The sequence below is a fragment of the Nicotiana tabacum genome, chromosome 2 (assembly GCF_000715075.1).
Source record: "Nicotiana tabacum cultivar K326 chromosome 2, ASM71507v2, whole genome shotgun sequence".
In the NCBI taxonomy this organism is placed as follows: Eukaryota; Viridiplantae; Streptophyta; class Magnoliopsida; order Solanales; family Solanaceae; genus Nicotiana; species Nicotiana tabacum.
The window spans coordinates 51,665,597-51,670,043 of NC_134081.1; the positions used below are offsets into that span (position 1 = coordinate 51,665,597).

The 4,447-nt window shown below is 34.6% G+C and overlaps 1 long non-coding RNA gene across 2 annotated transcripts; it reads left to right on the forward strand.

Annotated features, from left to right (window-relative positions):
* Positions 1-392: 392 nt before the first annotated feature.
* LOC107782912 (uncharacterized) lies at positions 393-2,209 on the forward strand. 2 transcript variants are annotated; one of them, XR_001647355.2, is made up of 4 exons: positions 393-933; positions 1,038-1,077; positions 1,606-1,650; positions 1,745-2,209. It is a non-coding gene; the product is annotated as an uncharacterized LOC107782912 (long non-coding RNA). The 2 variants fall into 2 exon arrangements; XR_001647354.2 differs by having other exon boundaries at positions 1,038-2,209.
* Positions 2,210-4,447: the final 2,238 nt, after the last annotated feature.

Consider the following 4,447-nt stretch of genomic DNA (forward strand, 5'->3'; position numbering starts at 1 on the left):
GTGGGAAGAAGAAATTGAAAAAAGATGATTAATTTAAGTGTTTATGCAAATAATTTTATTGTTTTACTAGTATTAGAATATCAAAAGCATAGAATCTTTGTCCAGTTAAAGAATAAAGAAAAACTAATAGAATATCTAGCTAGATTATTAAGTATAGTTAATTATTATTTTAGATTATGTGCAAAACAAATAAAAGTTAACTATGATTAACCACTAATAGTTGTAGTTAGATTAATTTTTTTGGAATATTGTTGTCTTTTTGAACCTTCTATATAGCTTCATACAGGGAAACAACCCCAAACTAATAATTTTCTAACTATTAACCCATGTAATATATATATATATAAAGAGTTCATATTCAGATTCCTTCCCACAATGAATTGGTATAACAACTTGTAAAGCAGTAAAAGGGTTGACAGTACTAAAAAATAGAGAATTCCGAGCGAAACTTTCCGACCGAAAATTATAGTCGGAAATTTCCAACGGTTTCGGTCGGAAAAGCAAAAAAAAAATATTGTTCAATTTTTTTATTATAATATTTCGACCATATTCCGACAATGTTAGTCACAAAGTTTTGGCGCAAAAAATCGGAAAAGTTGTTTGCGACCGATTGAGTCGGTGCTTGAAAGTCAAACCAGTTTTAACTTTTCGACTGAAACGATAGGAAATTAATAAAATATATATATTTATTTTTTTAGTTTTTCCAAACGATTTGGTCGGAAACCATTTTAAAATATCCTGTCAGTATATAACCGACCAAATCGATCGGAAAAATAGCGAAATTTTGAATTTTAATTTTTTTACCGACCGATCCGTCGGAAATGCTATTTATAACCCTGCCCTGACCCCTATATTCTTTTTTCTTTCTCTTCTATTACACTATTTGGTCACCTCGCCAATCGTCGTCGCCCACCTTTACTCAAATTTCTGACGGTATACCACTCTCTATCTCACTTTCTCCCTCCCTCCCTCTCTCACTCATCCCTTTCGCGGCCAGATTCTTTAACCCTTTTTCAATTAATTTTTTTCTTTTTCAGGCAGTGGAGTAATTCGGCGGTGTGCATCTTCTCCGGCGAGGTAAGTTCTTCCTTCATTCCTTCTCCAGCCTTGAATGTTACTATATTTTTTCTTTTTGTTTGTATTGTAATTAAAATTAGTATTTTTTTTTAGTTTGAATATTGATAAGATTAGAATTGAAATTAGGGTTGAAATGAAAGAATAAGTTATTCTTTAACCTTGAATAACTATGGTTCAGAGCCTTGAGTAACATGAAAATTAAGCTTCCTTTGGATAAAAAAATTAGAAGTGAATGAAATTTGAGATAGATTTTTTTTCAATAGGAGAAATCTTCAATTTGTATTGTAATTTATATATATTCTGGAATTAGAAATAAAACTATTCAATCTTGACTTTATTTTCACATTGTAATTTACATATGTTATTAAATTAGGAATAAATGTTGTTTGAATTTTGTGTCTTGTGCTTTGATTTTCTATTTAAGTTGGGATAGGAAACAAAGGAAAGATTTGTGTGCAAGCTTAAATACTTAACTTTTAATCAAAAAAAGTATAACTATAGTTTATATTTTGCAACTATCGTCCGAAGATATGACTTTAATATGGAGACAGGCAGCCGGTGGAGTAAATAAAGGTATATCTTTTTTAGTAATATTATTTTGCACAAGTTGTATGTTTCTTCTCTTGCTCATTTTACTTTTTTTTGATTCTCATGAAAATAAATAAAGATAGAGTCAAACTTGAAGTACAACCATTGTCCAGTTGTCCAACTGCATTACTCAGTGGTGCTTCTGCTTCACCTGAAGAAATTGAGACTATGCAGACATAAATCAATGAATTAACACAACAATGAAACATTACTCAAGAAATAATAAGTATGATGCGTATATTCATGGAAAAGCATGGCAACCAACGTACAATGGAGGAATCTAACAATGGGGAGATTGAAATCGACGAGGAGTAGTAATTTGGAATGATCATGATATTTAGACATGACTACTTTTGACTTGGTTGGTTTTAGACTTGGATTATGTGTTTTAGACTTGAATATCATTTGGTTGAAACTTTTAGACTTTAATATGTCTTAATAAATGCGTTTTACACTTGTTTGAAGGTGTTGTAATATTTACTAGTTTAATATTTGATATTTTAGGTTCAATTGATTGAGCAATTTTGATATATATTAGGTTGAATGATTGATTTTGAATTGGCAGGTGGTGTAGCTTAAAATACAGCAGAATTCTAGTGAAATTTATCAGAAATTTGCTTCCGATTTTCGACCACTGTAGTCGAAATTTATAACTGACAATTCCTAGATTTTCTACTGAGGTGATTGGAAATATTAATTATTTATTAAATTAATTTTAATATTTTCGGCTGATTTGGTCGGAAATGACGAATATAATTTTAATTAATACTAAATATACCGACCAAATCGGTTGGAACTCGTTACGTGTTATTAATATTTATTTTTAAATAAGCGAACGACTAGGTCGCAAATTTACCAACCAAATCGGTCGCAAATTTACCGACCAAATTGATCGCATGTTTTGAATTTATCTAGTCACCCTGATTTTTCCTCTTTGCGACCAAAACGGTCGAAAATTTCCGACCATTTCGATCGAAAATATTTTACAACCATCTGTTTTTCGACCACTTCTACGATGACCCAGCCGGTCGTTTTGAGTATTGTAGCCCCCATTCCTCAATTTATTGCCTCTTTTTTGTTCATTTGTGGTTATGTGACTTGTCGAGATAGTTGGTCTGGTTTTCGGGTGAGTTTCGGCGTGAATTGGGACACTTAGTCCCAAAGTTGATAACTTAAGTTAGAAGAGTTGACCGGAGTTTGACTTTTGTGTAGACGACTCCAAAATGGAGTTTTGATGATTTCGATAGCTTCGTATGGTGATTATGGACTTAGGCATATGTTCGGATGTTGATTTGGAGGTCTGTGGGTTGATTTTGTACTTTTTGGTGAAAGTTGGAAAGTTAATAGGTTTGATCTAGGGTTGACTTTATTGATATCGGGTTCAGATTGTGGTTTCGAGAGTTGGCATAGGTCTGTTGTGTCATTTAGGACTTGCATGCAAAATTTGAGCTCAGTCGGAGTTAATTTGATGTGATTCGGCGTTAGTTTTAGAAGTTAAATGATCATTAGTTTATTAGGCTTGAATTAAGGTATGATTCGTAGATTTGATGTTGTTTGGTGTGATTTAGGGTCTCGAGTAGGTTCGTGTTATATTTTTGGACTTGATGGTATGTTCGAAAGGGGTCTCGGGGAACTCGGGTATGTTTCGGATTGAGTTCGGACCAAATTGGAGGCTTAGGACATTGCTGAAGCCTGTTGAGTGCTAGTGCAATCGCACCTGCGATAGTTGGGCCGCAGATATATGTTAGGGCCTGGGGGTTGGGTCCGCAGGTGGGGAGATGTGCGCGTAGGTATGCAACCGTAGAAGCGGATTTCTTCGCAGAAGCGAGTATTGGACTGTTGGCAAGGGACCGCAGGTGCGGTCATGTTCCGCAAAAGCGGACGCGCAGATGCGCATACGGGTTCGCAGAAGCAGAATTCCTGGGCTTAATGAGATACCGCATTGCAATGTTTTTCTGTAGATGCGGAGCCGCAGAAGTAACTAATGGACCACAGATGCGGAAATCGCTGGGCAGGAATAGGTTAGATCAAGGGTTTTATTTTATTTCTCACTTTTTGAGTTAGAGAGCTCGATTTTGAGAGATTTTAGAAGGGATTTTCAAGGATTGGATCGGGGTAAGTATTTTTTACTCGGATTTGTTCATTATTCGTGAATCCATCATCGTTTTTATTATTTAATCAGTGAATTAAATTGGAGAAATTGAGGATTTTTGTAAAACATTTCCTAAACCATAAATTGAAGATTTGAAGGTTGATTTGAGGTCAAAATTGGATAATTTTGGTGTGGATGGACACGTATCGGAATGGTGTTTGGGATTTGTAAGTTTGGCCGGATTCCGAGGTGCGGGCTCGGGATTGACTTTTTGAATTGACGTTTTGATTTCCATTAAAGATTGAAACCTTATTACTTGAAATTGCTTGCTATAGCTTGTATTTATGGTATTATATTATTTTGGCTAGATTCGAGCTGTCTGGAGTTGGATTTGCGCGGAAAGGGCTTATTAGTGGATTGATTTAGCTTATTGGAGGTAAGTATCTTACCTAACTTTGTGTGGGGGAAACTACCCCTTAGGATTTGGGTTGATTGTGTTATTTGTATAATGTGAAAGACGTGTACACGAGGTAACGAGTGTGTACGCGAGGTAACGAATGTGTACACGGATTTATATGTCGTATTTTGAGAGGTTTAAACTTTTAGACTTATTCCATGCATTTAATTGAAATTTGTCTTAACATGTTATATCTTCCATTGTTCAATTTTCTCTCACATGCTCTATTTGAT